The sequence below is a fragment of the Kogia breviceps genome, chromosome 1 (assembly GCF_026419965.1).
Source record: "Kogia breviceps isolate mKogBre1 chromosome 1, mKogBre1 haplotype 1, whole genome shotgun sequence".
Taxonomy (NCBI): domain Eukaryota; kingdom Metazoa; phylum Chordata; class Mammalia; order Artiodactyla; family Physeteridae; genus Kogia; species Kogia breviceps.
In genome coordinates this window covers 168946384-168963747 of record NC_081310.1, presented here as the reverse complement: position 1 = coordinate 168963747, position 17364 = coordinate 168946384, and the positions used below count along the sequence as shown (strand labels likewise).

The 17364-nt window shown below is 45.4% G+C and overlaps 1 long non-coding RNA gene across 2 annotated transcripts in view; it reads left to right on the top strand.

The window, feature by feature from the left end:
• The window catches only part of LOC136792486 (uncharacterized), a 111972-nt gene extending 94608 nt beyond the window's left edge, over window positions 1–17364 (top strand). Inside the window, exons 1-2 of one of the 2 annotated variants that reach the window (XR_010836347.1) lie at window positions 5062–5469; window positions 17108–17364. This is a non-coding gene — a long non-coding RNA (uncharacterized lncRNA). Of the gene's footprint in view, window positions 1–5061; window positions 5470–17107 lie in introns of those variants that run through there. The other variant, XR_010836338.1, reaches the window with a different exon arrangement.

Below are 17364 nucleotides of genomic sequence, written 5' to 3'. Positions count from 1 at the left end.
AATATTTGGGGGGTGTTTCCAGATGTCTTTTTGTTTATTGATCTTTAATTTAATTCCACTGTGGTCAGAAGACATACTTTGACTAACAGTAAATTTATTGAAACTTATATTATAGTCAGAATGTGTCCTATCTTGGTAAATGTTTTTTGTGCACTTTAAAAACGTGTACTCTACTGTTGTTGGGTGAAGTGTTTTACAAATGTCAGTTAGGCTAAATTGGTTGTTCTAGTCTACTATATCCTTGCTGATTTTCTGCCTGCTTGTTCTATTGATTATTGAGAAAGGGATATTGAAATATTTCCAAATATAATTGTGTATTTTCCTATTTATCCTTGCAATTCTATCAGTTTTTGATAGAATTTAAATTTATATTTTATTTAAATTTACAAATGGGCTTCTGCAGGCAATATGTAGTTGAATCTTGCTTTGAATAAACAATCTGACAATCTTGGCCTCTTAATTGTGGTTTTTAGACCATTTATATTTAGTGTCATTCTTGATATGATTGAGTTTAAATCTATCTTCTTGCTATTTGTTTTCTATTTGTCCCATGTGTTCTTTGATTCCTTTCCCCTCTTTTTCTGATTGGGTATTTTTTTAAAAATTTTCATTTTATCTCCCTTATTGGCTTAATTAGATGTATTTTTAAAGTAGTTACTTTAAGGTTTATAGTATACATTTTTAACTTATCCCAGTCTACCTTCAAGTAGTATTATACCACTTCATGTTTGTAATAAGAACTTTACAACACTATGCCTCCATTTCCGCCCCCCAGCCTTTATGCTATTTTTGTCACACATTTTACATTATATGTTATAAACCTAAAATACTTTTTTTGTTTTAACCAATAAATTATCTTTTAAAGATTATTTTAAATAAGAAAAAAGTATTTTCCCACCAAGTTACAATTTCCAGAGGTCTTTATTCTTTTGTATTTCCCATTATTTTGAAATTCTTCAAAGTAAAGACTGAACAATGTGTATTTAAAACCATGACCTTAAATGGAACAGTATATCTGGGATGTTACCTCTGTGGCAGAAATGAAGAGGAACAAAAATATTCATATTTGCATAAAGAAACCTTGGAAGGGTAAAATTTTAAATCTAATAAAGTGTTTTAAAAAGGAGGAAAGAAGAGGGTGGGAACCATATTCTCAGTATATAACTTTTATATTGTTTTGCTTCTTTATGTAAATGTAATATCTATTAAAATATCAAATTAAATAAAGTGTAATAAAATAAAGAAGAAAGAAAAAAAGATCCAGATTTCACTCTAGTATCATATTTCCTTTTGTCTCAGGGCTTCCTATAATATTTCTTATAGTGCAGGTCTGCTAGTGATTAATTATTTCAGTTTTTTTCATTTTGGAAAAAGTCTTTATTTTACCTTTGTTTTTAAATATATTTTCACTGTGTATAGAATTCTAGATTAATGGGTTTGGTTTGATTTTGTTTTTTACATTCTGTACTTTAAAGACAGTTGTATCACTGTCTTCTGACTTGAATTCTTTCCAATGAGAAGTCTGCTGTCATTCTTATCTTTATTCCTTTGTATGTAACGTGTTTCTTTTTCTTTGGCTGCTTTTCAGATTTTCTCTTATCACTGGTTTTAAGCAAATTTATTACTGTAAAGTTACAACCATAAACTTTCCTTGGTAAAGTTTTATTCATGTTTCTTGTGCTTGATTTTCACTGAGATTTTTAATCCATGGTTTATAGTTTTTATCAAATTTGGAAATTTTAAATTATTTCTTCAAATATTCTCTGGCTCCCCTCATCCTTTGGGGACTCCAATTACACATAGTGTAACTCCTCTTGGAGTTGTCCCACAGCTCATTAATAATCTGTCCATTAATTTTTTTTCTCTATTTCATTTTGGATACTTTCTATTGCCATGTCTTCAAATTTATTAATCCTTTTTCTGTGTTATCAAATCTGCTGTTAATCCCATCCAGTGTATTTTTCATCTCAGATATTGTATTTTTTCATCTCTAGAAGTTTGATTTGGGCCATTTCCCCCAGTCTCTACTTAACACGATCAATCTTTACTTTAGCTTCTTGAGCATATGGAATATAGTTATATTGTTAGATTGTATATAATGTCCTTGTATACTAATTCCAATCTGTTATTTTGGGGTCTGTTTCTGTTGATTAACTTTTTCCTCATTATATGTTGTATTTTCCTGCTTTTTTGTATGCATGGTAATTTTTGGTTGGTTGCCAGATGTGAATTTTACCTTGTTGTGTGCTGGCCATTTTAGTATTGTGTATTAAATATTTTTGAGCTTTGTTCTAGGATGCAGTCAAATTACTTGAAAAGAGTTTGATTCTGCTGAGACTTTCTTTTCAACATTAGCAGGAAGGATGATTACCTTTTTTCCACTACTGAAGCAATACCTTCTAAGGAATCAACCTGATGCCCCATGATTTATGAGGTTTTTCACTCTGCTTGGTAGGGATACAAAGCATTCCAGGTTTTCTGTGTACTTTGGAAATTGTTTCCTCTGCTTCTTTGAGGTGTTCTTTCCTCAAACTTGTGTAGTTTCCTCACATACAAGTGCTATTAAATATTCACTTGAAGGCTTGATGGGAACTCTTTACAGATCATTGAAGCTCTCTCTCTCTGAGAAGTTCTCTCCTCTGCAGTTCTCTGCCCTGTGAACTCTAGTTGCTTTGGCCTCACCAGACTCCTTGTTCTACCTCCTCAAAGCAAGGAGACAGCTGGGACCTTGTTCCCTGTGCTTCAGCCTGGAAACTTTCCCCAGGCAGAAGCTGGCAATCGTAGGGCTCACCTCATTAGTTTCTCCTCTCTCAGGGATTGCTATTTTGTGCTGCCTGATGTTGTGTCTGAAAATTTTTGTTTCCTTTACTTTATCTAGCTTTTCAGTTGCTCGGGACAGAGGGTAAGTCTACCTCCTGTTGTTTCATCTTCCCAGAAGCCCTATAACTACATCTTCACATTTAATTATCACTATAATCTTATATGTTAGGTATGATTATCCCCATTTTATAGATTGAGGAGAATTGGGGCATAGAGAATGAGTTATGTTAGAGTTGAGAGGTAGAATAATGTAACAGATAAAAAGATGGGTCGTGTAGCCAGACTTCTGGGTTTGACTCTCAGATTCCCCATTTATTAATGTGTGATCTTGGACAAATTATTTAAACTCTCTGTGCCTCAGTTTCCTCACCTGTAAGAATGGAATGGTAATAATACAAACTACCTTATAGGGTTGTTATGAGAATTAAATGAGATAAAACTGACATAGTTACTATGTAAGTGTTAGCTATTATTATCCAGTAGAATAGTTGAAAATCTAGAGCTGAGTGACAGGCAAACATTTTGAACTCCAGCTCCATCAGTAACAAACTGTGGAACCTTTGCCATGTGTATCAGTCAGGGTTCAATTAGAGAAGCAGAACCACTAGATTCTAAACAGGACCTTAGAGGAAAGGGAATTCTGGGAAATGTAGTCCAGCTGAGCTGAGTCGATGCACTGCAAAGCCACCACCCCTTGCTACTTAACTGCTCTGAGCATGAAGTTCCTCATCTGTGAAATGGGATAATACCCTTCATTGGATGAAATGAGATAATGCACATGCAGCACTTGGCATATTGTCTGGCACAGGGTAAGGTTCAAGAAATAATTCTTACCATAGCTGCCCAGGATCTCACAGCTATTAACTGCCAGAGCCATGATCTGTCCCCAAAGCCTGTTGCTCTTCAACTTCACCTGTGCTGGGCCTGGGGCTGTGGAAATGAGTAGGACAGTTCCCGCACACAGGATCCCACAGTTTAGGAGGGGGTAGGCCAGGGACAGAAAGAAATATAATATGGGACAGGACAAGGAAAGCAGTCACTATTATTGGGAGCCTTCTATGAGACTGGCTCTGGGCTGGATTCCCTACATGGGGAAGGGGGAAGGAAGGACCCAGTGTTTACTGCATACCTACTGGGTGCCAGGCAGTTCATGTGATGATCACATTGAAACACCACAATTGGAATATGAGCTAGATGTTATTATTATCCCCATAATACAGATAAAGGAACTGAGACCCAGAGAGATTAAGTCACCTGCCCTAGGTCACAGAGTGGTCCAATGACAGAGCCCCCAGCATTTCAGGAGATGGCAAGAATGGCAGTGGAAACTGCAACTTAGGGAGTGTCCTGGGCCATTTGGAGATGGGGACTCCCATGATCTCAGAAATCAGGGCTGGCTGGGAGCCCCTCCCAGGCTCTCTTCTGCGCCTGTGTCTGCCTGTGGGCGGTGGGCTGGGTGGTGGCTGCAGTGCTGGTGGTGGTGGCAGCAGCGGGTGGCAGCAGGGAGACAGTCACACCTCGCTGTTTTGTAAACTGTTTCTCACAGCTTGTTTGTTCCGGGTTAGGGCTGGAGCGGCACCGTATGGGAGTGTGACTCATTGTTTAATGTGGCAGCTCATTAGCAGAGCTTGTTGCTGCCTCTGATTTCTCTGCTCTCACTAATTGGAGAGCCCAGTGGGGCCCTGGCTTCCCGTGAACCAGGAGCCAGTCCCCCGGCTCAGCTGGCCTTTGCCCCTCTGGCTCCCCAAGGAGGCTGCCCCATGCCTGGGGGTACTGCTATCGGCCAGACTGGGTTCAAATCCCAGCTCGCCCAGGAGATGTGTAACCTTGGACAAGGCTCCTGTCCACTCCTCCTATCTCAGCCTCAGTTTCCCTACCTACCTAGTAGGGGAAGTAGTAACTGCCTCATCACGGTGGGTGAGAGGAATAGTAATAATATGTGTACAGTCCCCTGGTAGCTAGTAGATGCTCAGTAAGCCATTATTGTAGAGTTATTATTATTAGGCTGGAACCCCAGGAACCTCTCTGTCCTGACCTGCCTGGGGCAGCCACCCACCCAGAGGTGCTCCAGAGCCTCCAGGTGTGAGGACATTTCATTGCAGGTCATTGAACATTTCTTCCTTCCATGCTAACCCCGCCTAAGAAAAACCCACCAGTCTCCCTTCACCCTCCACACCCCCCAGACGAGGGCACCCAGCCCTGCTGGGGATGGTCCTGGCCTGTCCTGGAGCAGAAGTTTGCTTCCCTGGAGCTCCCCCTGAGACCTCAGCTCTCCTCTTTCAGGCCACGTGGAACACATCTGCTCCCTTGGCCCTGTGACTGTCCTTTGCTATTTGGAGACAGGGATCACGTCCCCTCTCCAAGTCTTCTCTCCATCTGGAACCAGTCCAGGTCCTTCAACTGTCCTTTCCATGACATAGTTGTGGGGTCACTGAATACAGCCCCACTGGACCATGATGTCAGCGGTGCCCCTGGCATTGTGCAAAGCTGTGGCCTCATCCTGCTTCCCCCGCTCTCTCTGGATACCCTCCTCCCTGCCTACGTGCCTCTTGAGATGAGCGGTATTCAACTCAGGCCTCCTCTGCACAGAGAGGGGCAGCCCCATCTCCTCCTACATTTGAGACCTGCGCAGTCTGACAGCAATATAAGGTGAGTCACCTGGGCAATCTTAAATTTTCTAGTAGCCATCTTAAAAAAAGTAACGGGTGGGAATTCCCTGGTGGTCCAGTGGTTAAGACTCCGCACTTTCACTGCTGGAGGCCCGGGTTCAGTCCCTGGTTGGGGAACGAAGATCTGGCAAGCTGTGTGGCAAAAAAAAAAAAAAGAAGGGGAGATAGGTAACATGAACTTAAAACTATATTTTATTTAACCCAATATGTCCAAAATATTATTTCAACATAAATCCTTCAACATAAAAATCATAAATGAGATAACTTAAACTTTTTTTTCCATACAAAATCTTCAAAATCTGGTGTGTTTTCACACTTAGAGCACATCCTCTTTGGGAATAGCCACGTTTCAAGTACTCAGTAACCACCTGTGACTAGTGGCTATGGTGTTGGACACAGGTGTGAGGCAGGTCTAGACTCTACCTCTGTTAATGTGGTCTGAACGGGTTGGGTGTTCCCCACCCAGGAGGAAAGAATAATCTACTGCTTGAGGGTTAGGGCCTCTGGCTATTAGGAGATCTGGCTCCTAGGCTTGGTTCCATCACCAGCTCACTAGATATGTGACCGTGGACAAGTCACTGCCCCTCTCTGAGCCTCAGTTTCCTCATCTGACAAGTATGAAGTGAAAGAGAATCACAGGCTCTATGTCAGGAACTCTCCAGGTGCCCTTTATGTGTTCTCTTACATATTTCTCGGGATAGCCCTGTGAGGTAGGCTATCTTATCTCTGTTTCCCTCGTGAAGACACTTAAGTTCAGAGAGCTCTGACCCCTTACCCCCTCCGGAGGGCCTGTGGTGGGCTGGTTGCTCCTGGCTTCTTGGCCACCACGGATACCAGTGGGGCTCATCTCAGGCAGGCAGCCCCCAAACCTGCCTCCTTCCTTGTCATGACTCCCTCCCTAAGTAGCAGACCAAGGACAGGTGATGGCAGTGTTTTGAGGTATATTTGCAGGTGGCGGTCTGCTAGGTGGAAACACCTCCATCTGCACAGGTGTCTGGTCTGTCTCTGCAAAGCTGTCCCACCAAGGTGGGTGGTTGTGTGGTCAGGTCCCTGCCCCTCCCTGTGCTTATTCCCACTCCACCAGGATTTATTAGAGTAAAACCCAGACATCGCATCGCCCAAGGCTCCCTCCCTTCATCTGCTTCCTTCCTAGCTTCTCAAATCCAACTGGCTTCTCCTTCCTGACCACAGACTTGCCTTCCAATCCCAGAGCCATCATCTGCCATCTGTGGGACTTTGAGCAAATCACTTTATTTGACAGAATCTCGGTTTCCATGTCAGGGGTAGGGAGAATTCCCCCTTCCACACAAGCTGGTGGGAGTAATGACTGAGACAATATATGTGAACGTGACTCTCTCAGTACTTGGTGTAAATGTTGATTGTGACCGAATCTTTACAAGTCATTTTAAGAACAACTTAACTTACTTTCCTAAACTGGACCTCGCCTGGGCGCCTCTGTTACACTCTGCACAGCTTTCTTCCCTTTTCCCCAGGCATTGGGCTTTTTAGCCTGGCCAGGCAGGCTCCCCACTGTCCTCTCAATGGACAGATCATCCACAGATGACCACCTCTCTCTGGGGAGAGCACGAGATGACGGGGCTGGAGGGGAGCTTGGCGGTCATGCCTGGGGTACCCCATCACCAAGTCTTCGGAAGTAAGACAGGTGTGACAGTGTGAATCTTTCTAAGGTATTCCCTGTGTTCCCCCAAAGAGGATACTTGACCTGAATTTAACTTTTCTTGGTTTAGAGTGAAAGCACTAGCTTTTGTTGAGTGCTCACTATGCACCAGGTATCTTATAAAAGGATGTCATCCAATTCTTACAACCCTGCTATAAAGTTTGCATATTACCCCCTTTCATATTTGAAGAAACGGGGCCTCAGAGCTGTTTAGAGACGTGGCAAGGCCTCATGCAGAGCGATTCAGCACCTCCCACCTCTACATTGCCTCTCGAGGGCCTTTGGGCTCCACTTCGAGGCCCCTTGACTGCCTAGGATTTCTTTTAAAAAAAATTGTTTTAAAGTTTTTTTTTTTTGATATGGACCATTTAAAAAGTCTTTATTGAATTTGTTACAATATTGCTTCTGTTTTATGTTTTGTTTTTTTGGCCCCAAGGCCTATGGGCTCTTAGCTCCCCAACCAGGGATTGAACCCACACCCCTGCATTGGAAATGCAGGATCTTAACCACTGATCACCAGGGAAGTTCGCTAGGATTTCCTATGTGAGCTTTAGAGGTTGGCCTCGCCCTCCCTGGGGGCTGGTGGTATATACTGGGAGCAGCAACTGCCTCACTTTTTGGCCTGCACTGGTCTGAGAAAACATATACTGTAGCACATTCTTTTAAGCTTTGCTTTCTTGACCTGTCTGCAACATTCGCACTATTTACCACTTCTTTCTTCTTTAACTACTCTCTTCTCTTGGCTTTCATGAGTCCACCATTTCTTAGCTCCTTGCCTGCTCCTTCCCAGACTCCTTTAGCAGTTCCTGGAGTCCTTACAGTCTGCCCTTGTTCTGCTCCCCCTAATATGCTGGCATCCTTCAGCATCCTCCTTTGGCCCTTTGCTGTCTTCACATCTTGCTTCACATCACCCCAGGGTCTTAGCCCCCTCCCATGGTTTCTCCATCTTGGTGCCAAGGGCTCCCAAGTTCGCATCTCCTGTCCCCACCTCATCCCAGAGCTTTAGGCTTTACATCCATGCCTGCCAGATGTCTTCTTTGGCTGTCCCACAGACACCTCCAACTCAGTGCCCCCAAACCAAATCCATCACTTCCTCTGAAGTTCCCATCCCTTCTGTGATCCCTGGCTCGGTGAACCACCTCCCGGCTGCCCTATGCTTTATGATAATAGGGGCTTCTATTTATCAAGAGCTTATGGAATACAAACTCCATGCTAAGTAATTCTATGGCTCTCACTGATCCTTAATCAACCCAGAAAAGTTACTATTATTTTACTGTCATCTCATTTCGCAGGTGAAGATGTAGTAACTGACGTTTCTGGCACATAGTAGGCACTTGACAGGTACTAGTTCTGTCTTATGGCTTTTGTTTCTTTTCCAACAGTCTAAATTCATAAACTAAATCAGCTATGCTCAAGCCAAGCCAAGGTACACAGCCATTGTTCCCATCTGGGACATCTGCTTGTGTCCAGCTTGCTCTGTGACTCCGGTTTTGCAAACTTCATGCCCAGGCTGCTTCCTTGTTCTGAGATATCTCATCCTCAGACCCTCTCAGCCAAACTCCAGACCTTGCTTCAAGAGGCAGCTATTGTCTGCTAAGAGGCTGTGCAGAGAGTTACCTGGGAACCCAGTTTCATACTTGCAGCCCCCAAGCCTGCTCCCCTTCTCACCTGGAGTAACAGCTGAACCACAGGTGGCAATGTTTTTAGGTGTGTTTGCAAGTGATGGTCTGCTCAATGGAAACACCTCCATCTGCCTGGATATCTGGTCTACCTCTCCAGAGCTGGCCTACCCTGGTGCTGGTGGGTGATTGTGAGGCCAGGTCCCAGCCCTCCCCTACATCTGTTGTTGTTGTTATTATTATTATTGTCATTATCAGCTTCACAACAACCCTGTGAAGTAGGTATTATTATTGCCTCTTCTAAAAAAAAATAGTATATAATTGACATATAATATTGTATTAGTTGTAGGTGTGCAACATAATGATTTGATATATGGATACATCACAAAGTGATTCCTGCAGTAAGTTTAGTTACCACCCACACCACACCACACTAGTTATAACTATTTTTTTCTTGTGATGAAAACTTTTTTTTTTTTTTTTTTGGTGGTATGCGGGCTTCTCACTGTTGTGGCCTCTCCCGTTGTGGAGCACAGGCTCCAGACGCGTAGGCTCAGTGGCCATGGCTCACAGGCCCAGCTGCTCTGCAGCACGTGGGATCTTCCCGGACCAGGGCATGAACCTGTGTCCCCTGCATCGGCAGGTGGACTCTCAACCACTGCACCACCAGGGAAGCCCCTGTGATAAGAACTTTTAAGATCTACTCTCTTTGTAACTTTCAAATAGACAACAGTATTGTTAGCTATAGTCATCATGCTGTACCTTACATGTCTTATAACTGGAAGTTTGTAGCTTGTGACCACCTTTATCCATTTTTCCCACCCCCCACTCCCCACCTCTGGCAACCACCAATCTCTTCTCCATATCTATGAGTTAGTTTTTTCTTAGATTCTACATATAAGTGAGTTCATACAGTATTTGTTTTCCTCTGACTTATTTCACTTAGCATAATACCCACTAGTTCCATTCATGTTGTCACAAATGGCAGGATTTCCTCCTTTTTATGGCTGAATAATATTCCTCTGTGTGTGTGTGTGCATGTGTGCGCGCACACGCACACGTGCACACGTGCACGCGCACACACATCTCATTTTCTTTATCCATTCTTCACTCTATGGACACTAAGCTTGCTTCCATGTCTTGGCTATTGTAAATAATACTGCAATGAACATGGGGGTGCAGATATCTTTTTGAAATAGTGTTTTGGTTTCCTTCAGATAAATTCAGTGCCTCTTTATAGCTAAGAGAACTAGGGCTCAGGGAGATGAAGGGCCTTGCCCAAGGCTACAAGCTAGAGCCAAGATCTAAGCCAGGCCCTGGAACAACATACATGTTCTTTCCATGTTCAGTTTCAAGGTGATCATTTGGCTATGGAGAGTAAGATTAAGTTGTTCTTAAAATGACTTGTAAAATGTAAGTGGCCAAAAAAAAAAAAGACTGTATAGATTCAGTCATAGTGAACAGTGAACATTTATTCAAAGTACTGGGTGAGGCATGTTCACATATGTTCACATTTATTGCCTCAGTTGTTACTCACAGTAACCTTGTGAGGACGGAGGAATCTCCCCATCCCAGACATGGAAACTGAGATTCTGCCAAGCACAGTGGTTTGCTCAAAGTCCCACAGGTAACAGCTGGTGTTCTGGGTTTGGAAAGCAAGTCTTTGAGACTCCAAGCTCAGTGCTCTGTTCTGGAGACTGTGAGATGGTCGGGAATGAGGAGCTGGGGAAGAAGCAGATGGAGGGAGGGAGCCTTGGGCAAAGTAATCTGGAGTTTTACTCTAATATGTTCTGGTCAAGCAGTAACAGGCACAGCAATCCATTTTGCGGGATAAGGAAAATGAAGCTTGGAGAAGTGCAGTAACTTGTTAGAAGTTACACAGCTAAGATGGTGATGCTAGTATTCATCTCGACTCTGTCTGACTCTTAGGCCTTTGCCCTCTGCACCACTCCACATCGTGGTTGCCAAAGCCACACACCTCCTGTTTCTGATGGTCTCTTCTTCCAGCCATAACCTGATGTCTATTAGGAACTCTAGATCCTTTTCTCTCAGGTAGAAAGGGCTTGAGTGCCTCTGCCTTATAACCCCAAATAGTGCCAGACACTGTACTAGGTAATTTACTAATACATGCATTACTTCATTTAATCTTCATGATATGCCTGAAAGGTAGGAACTACTATTATCCCCATTTTTATGATGAAGAATGTGAGGCTTAGAGATGGCACATGATTAGAAATGAACTAGAATTTGCATCAGAGACTTACTCCAGACCCGAGGTCTTAACTGCTACCCTCTTCCACCTTTTCTTGCCTGGAATGGGTGTAGATTTTACTCTCTAAGGTATATCAGGCCATGAACCCTAAAGACGAGAGTCCAAATCTCCAGCTACCCTTGTCCTTATCCATAAATTCCCATCTCTTCTTTTTCTTTTTCCCACCTCTTCTTAAAGATACCACTCACTCCTAACACCACATATTAAGTCCTACTAAACTTGTCTTCAATTCTCACAATTACCCTCAGATAGGCAGTGTTGTCTCCATTTTCCTGAGGAGGTGGCTGAGGCTCTAGGGTCTCAAGGATGGGCATCAAGGTCCAGAACCAGGTCTGTCTGTCTCCAAGATCCATACTCTTTCTACTCACCATGCCCCTCCCACCTGGGAGGCTCTGAGGGAGCCTGGAAAATCTCCCATTTAGAATCATGATGCCTGCATTCTGGCCAGCTCTGCCCCTACCCAGATGCCTTACACCATCTCAGGGACTAAGTTCCCATCCAGATAATGGGACAAGGGGGCAATGGGCTTAATGATTTCTAAGGCTCCTACCTGATCTGAGAGCATGGGGTCTTGTCCTCATGACTCTGTCTCAAGGCCCACACAGAGAGCAGGGCTCAGCTCCAGCACAGGATCAGTCTCCTAAGCTTGGGGCTGATACTCATGGATCTGACCTGACCCCTGTGTCTCCAGAGGGGTCACCAGTCACATCCCTCCTCAGTGGAGGGCAATTTACCTAACTCTGGTTTCCCTGGTTTCCTGGAACATTTCCTATGGGCCTCCCCAACAGACTCAGTGTCTACCTACCCTCTGCACTCAGCAGAGGTGATGGAGGTGATGGATACAAAGAGACCAGGCTGCTGGACCCCTTTGCCAAGTCACTGGGGTTGTCAGCTGGACTCTTCCTGGGGCATTCATTATAACATTTACTTCTTTTTTCCTTCATTGTTCTTAATTTGTTATAAAACTATTCAATAATGCAAGACTATGTAAAGTAAAACGGAAGGCTCTCCCCAACCCCCAATATTGGCTCTTGATTGGAACTAACTAATCTTAACAATTTGGGAGAATCTTTTATATATATATAGCACTTTTTATATATGCACATCCATACATGCAAATAAAATGTACATGTGTAGAATTGATAGAAACAGAATCATATTACACACAGTGCCTGGCATGTTGTAGGCACTACTACTTTTTCCACTTAATGTCACATTATGGCCACCTTTCTGTGTTAGCACCTGGAGGTCTATTTATTCTTTTTAAAAGCTACATAGTTTTCCTCTGCGTGGTTGTGGCATAACGTAATCTCCTCCAGGTGGCTTCCAGTGTTTCCCTACTGTAACCATGGCTGTCACTTCTTGAGTGCCTATCATGTGCCTGTCTCTGTAGGAGGCCCTTTAGGTACATGTTTTTCTGGATATGTCATTCTTTTTTTTTTTTTTTTTTCTTTGCAGTACGCGGGCCTCTCACTGTTGTGGCCTCTCCCGTTGTGGAGCACAGGCTCCGGACGCACAGGTTCAGCGGCCATGGCTCACGGGCCCAGCCGCTCTGCGGCATGTGGGATCTTCCCTGACCGGGGCTCGGACCTGTGTCCCCTGCATCGGCAGGTGGACTCTCAACCACTGCGCCACCAGGGAAGCCCTGGATATGTCATTCTTATTCTTGGAAAGCTCACTTGGCATCTAATAAGTGCTCAAGGAATTATCAGGAGACCCATCTCAAACATTTCACCTTTGTGAAGCCTCTCTTATTCCCTTTCCCCACCCCCTCCCCCCATTCAGGTCCTGTGCAGTATCTGAGACATGAGTAGGATAAGACCCAGTGCTAGAGGACCTCACAGACCAGTAAACAGAGGTGGGAACAGATAAGTACAGCCTAGCGTTAGCAGAACAAGAAACAGGCACCAGGAACAGAGGAGGAAGGACTGATATGTCCACAGGGGTCTGGGAATCTTCTCAGAGGAAGAAGGCTGGGAGTTTGTCAGGTGGGAGGGATGATGCCATGGTTCCGTCTTTACCCTACATGTGACTTACTTCCTGCACCTGTGCTTCTCGCCCTCATCCATCCTTCATGCCACGTCCACTTCTAAAAAAGGGACTTGGGGGAGATTCCAGTTTTTATAAAATGGCACATACGATAACAATAGCACGATTAACTGAGGGAAAGGAGTAAGGGTTTCGTTTTAAAATGGGAGAACAGATGAACCATAAACCTAAACTGAAGATAGTTACTCCAATAGAATACAAGGGGTAACTATGCTTCCCAGCAGGCAAAGTGGGTTGCACCTGCTGCACTGTGAGGACAAAGGGCCCGTCCAGCCCCACAGGTAGAGCCCATGCCCCCTTCTCTCCACACTTGACCCTTGGTTGGTTCCCTGTGTTTATGGCTCCCTTGTGTATTGGGCTGGTCAGTATTTTGGATTGATCTTTAACTCTGACTGATTCACATGACTAAATTGGATGGATAGGCTGTGAACCAACAGTTTCGGAGCACCTGCTATCTACCACTCCTTTCCAACCACCCTCCCCTGAGACATAAAGCAACTGAGGCACAAAAGAGTGCAGAGAAACATCAGCAGGGCTGGCCCTGGGGCCACGTCTCCTGATCCCAGCGCAGCCTCTTCACAGGGTCAGCTCGGAGGGTCTGAGAATGAGATATCTCAGAACAATGAAGCAGTCCAGGCATGCAGTTTGCCAAGCTGGAGTCACAGAGCAAGGTGGACACGTATAGATGTCCTAGGTGGGAACAACGGCTGTGTATCCCAGCATGGCTTGAACATAGCTGATTTAGTTTATGATTTTGACTGTTGAAAAAAACAAAAGCTGTAAGACAGAACGAATACTTGTCAAGTGCCTAATACATGCCAGAAACTTCTGTTAACTACGTCTTCATCTGTGAAATGGGGATGACAATAAAATAATAGCAATCTCTCCAGCTGATAAAGGATCCATGAGAGCCATGGAATCACTTAGCATAGAGCTAGCACATGTTAGGCCCTTGATAAGTATTATTGTTATTATCTTGGTCATTATTGTCATCAGTCTCACAATAGTCCTGTGAAGTAGGTATTGCCAAAGCTGCCTAAGGATAAGGAACTGAGGCTCAGGGAGAAGAAGTGCCCGAGGTCACCTGAGTTAGAGCCAGGAAGCTAAACTGGGCCTGTTGGGCTCAATTCCTGTGCTCTTTTTTTTTTTTTAACATATTTATTGGAGTATAATTGCTTTACAATGGTGTGTTAGTTTCTGCTTTACAACAAAGTGAATCAGTTATACATATACATATGTTCCCATATCTCTTGCCTCTTGCGTCTCCCTCCCTGATGCTGAGCCATGAAGAGGAGTCCAGGAGATAAAATGAAGGCTAAGGACAAGCACACAGAAGGCAGCCAGGCCTGGGGTGAGTGTATATGGCATTAGGTCCCTCTACTGGGTGAGGAGGTCTCCGAAAGGCAGCTGCAGAACGTGGATACATTCAGCTGGCCTGGGCCTGCAGCTAGAATTGCAGTCATTGTAGTGTAGGCCATGCTTGGGCCATGCAGAGCACCCCGAGGAGCAGCAGAGAAGCAGCTGCAAGGAAGGCTGGGGCTGGACCCAGGTCCCAGGGTGCTGGGCAGGGCAGGGCCGGGCCACCTGCCGGGACCATCTCTGGGCTCCTGGGTGATGAGAGCTTAGGAAAGTGGTACCATTTGCATGGACCACATTTTTGGCTTCTCCTCACTTAGTCTAAGTATCAAATTGCAATGATTAAAAAGTAGAAATTAAGGGTGTGGGCTGAGCATGTTTCACAAAACATGGATGGAAACGATGGCATATCCCATCCCTGCTACCCTGTCAACTGCACTTGGCTTGGTCAGTCTGTGCCACCACTACGTGGCATTACTCACCTGTGCAGGCAGCAACAAGGTGAGAGAAAGCAGTTGCAGTGGTGAAAACATCAGGTTTGGGGTTGGAAAACTCTGTCTTAGCTCTTGGCTTTGTGACCTGGGAGAAGTTATTTTACTTCTCTGAGCCTCTGCTGCCCCTTCTAAAATAATACCAACCTCTCAGGGTTAATTAAAGCTCAAGGGAGAACCATGGAATCAGTTAGCATAAAGGCTACACTTGATAAATAAGTAAGATAAGTAAGCACTTGATAATGATGATGATATTTATTTACTTATTTATTTTTATACTTTATTTATTTATTTATTTTTGGCTGTGTTGGGTCTTCGTTGCTGCACGCGGGCTTTCTCTCTAGCTGCGGCAAGCGGGAGCTACTGTTCGTTGCAGTGCACGGGCGTCTCATTGCGGTGGCTTCTCTTTGTTGTGGGCTCTAGGCACACAGGCTTCGGTCTTTATGGCACGCGGGCTCAGTATTTGTGGCTCGGGGGCTCTAGAGCTCAGGCTCAGTAGTTGTGGCACAAGGGCTTAGTTGCTCCGCGGCATGTGGGATCTTCCCAGACCAGGGCTCGAACCCGTGTCCCCTGTATTGGCAGGAGGATTCTTTACCACTGCGCCACCAGGGAGGTCCCCGATGATGATATTTATTAAATATTATTAAAATTATATCATTTTCACAACCACCCTGTGAGGTTTCCCCAGCAGCTGCTGCCTCAGTTTCCTTAGCAGGTGCTCTCAGTTTCCCCATCTGCAAAGTGGGAATAGTGCCGATGTCTCCAGAGTGTGGCTGTCAGGATGAAATTCGTGAGAGCACATGGCCCGGTGCCTGGCACACAGGAGGCCTTCTGTCACTGTTGGCCTCCTCCCTCTCCTCCTATCAGCCGACGTCTCCGGGGGCTGGTTGCTCTGATTATCCTAATTCACTGGGATTCCACAGCCTCTCTTCCCAGCATGCCTCATGCTGTGGGTCCTCAGGCCGAGAGTCGGGCTGGGGAGGCGGTGATGTTTGCATGGGCCCAGGAGACAGAGGGCAAGGCCACCCTGAAGGCCAAAGAGAGACATCCTTACAATGCCCCAGAGGTTACGTAGCTCCTTCTCCACGTCATCTCCTTTCATTCTCCTGCCCACTCCGGAGGTAGGTGTTATGATCCCCATTTTGCAGATGGGGAAACTGAGGTAAGGGACCAGTCCAGGGTCACACAGGAAGTCCTTGATGGGGCTGGCACTTGCCTCTCTCCATAGCTAACTGTCATCCAGCAATGGGGCTGTGGCTGCAGCCGAGGGGAGAAGCAGCAAAACCAGTGGGCCGTGGGCGGCCCCCTGGGGGCTCCTCACAGGCAGAGTCTCACTGGCTTGGGGAAGTCTGCTGCCTCCATGGTCTGGTGGGCCGCAGGGGACCTAGAAAGATGGGGGCAGCTGGAAGAGGCAACTTTCTCCTAGAAACCTCACTCCCTTCCCTAGGACTCCTTTTCTGAACAGGCATGGCTCTATAGAATTCCAGACTACTTTAATATTTTGTGAGGAGGTATCAGGGCTCTGTGAACATCAGCTTCAGATGGAACCTTTGAGATCATCTGCTCCAGGCCTCTCACCTGTTTGATCAGAAAACAGAGGCTCTGAGGAACAGAGAAGTGACTTAGCAGGGCCAGGAGCAGAACACTGAAGCTCAGTGTTCTGATAGGATCACTGGATCAGGAAAATGACAGGGTAGGTCAGGACAATCCCAAGGAGAGGTCACATGGGCAGGACGGGGCGGGCCAGGGCAGTGAGGCCACAGTGAGATGTGGGTCTTCTTCTGGCCGCCATGGCTGTCAAGTGCTCATTTCATCTTTTCCTTTCAACATCCCTGGGAGGTCAGAGTTGTTGTCCTCGCTCTACAGGGGTAAGCAACAAGACTCAGAGAAGTCTACAGTCAAACGCCTCCTAGTGAAGGAGGTGAAATTCGAATCCGGTCCTGATGGTCTCCAAATCCTACACCTGTTCCATTACACCTCTCGTACTGGGTTTGAATAGCGTCTCCCCGCACCCCCAATCCACGCCCTTCCTGGAACCTCAGCATTGGATCTTTTTTGGAAATAAAGTCTTTGCTGATGTAATTAGTTAAGATTAGGTCACAGTGGAGTAGGGTGGGCCCTAAATCCAGTGTGGCTGGTGTCATCACAAACAGGAGACGGACACAGAGAGGACAATGCCATGGGAAGACGTGGAGAAGAGATGGAAAAGAACGCCGCGTGAAGATGGAGGCAGAGGAGTGATGTGTCTATCAGATGAGGAACGCCAGGATTGCCAGCAATCACCAGAAGCTAGAAGAGGGGAGAATGGATTCACCCCTAGAGGCTTCAGAGAGCGCGTGGCACTGCCAACACCTTGATTTCAGGCTACTAGTCTCCAGAACTCTGAGACAATAAATTCCTGTTCCTTTAA